A 320-nucleotide genomic window follows, 5' to 3' on the forward strand; every position below is an offset into this window, starting at 1 on the left:
AGGTCGTGGGAGACCCTGCAATGTGCTGGCTGCTGGCCCGGGGCTCGCGGCCTACCCCCAGCAACCTCCGGAGCGGGCTGAGGGAGGGAACCCGAGCCCCCTGCCCGCCTCCTCACGCCCCTTCGGCCTCAACCGCCACTGGTCCCACTTCCTTCCTCCTTCCCTCCATTCCTGTCCTGGTAGCTCTGCTCTCCTAGGTTCTCCCTGCCCCTCAGGAGCCCGAGGAGGAAAGGGGGGCACCTGGTTTCCCTCAAAAAGTGGCATTCTAGCCACCAGAAAGTGGAACACCTTGACTTTGCTGAAGGGGGCTGGGTAAGGGG

This window comes from Bison bison, unplaced genomic scaffold (assembly GCF_000754665.1).
Source record: "Bison bison bison isolate TAMUID 2011002044 unplaced genomic scaffold, Bison_UMD1.0 scf7180017849442, whole genome shotgun sequence".
Taxonomy (NCBI): Eukaryota; Metazoa; Chordata; class Mammalia; order Artiodactyla; family Bovidae; genus Bison; species Bison bison.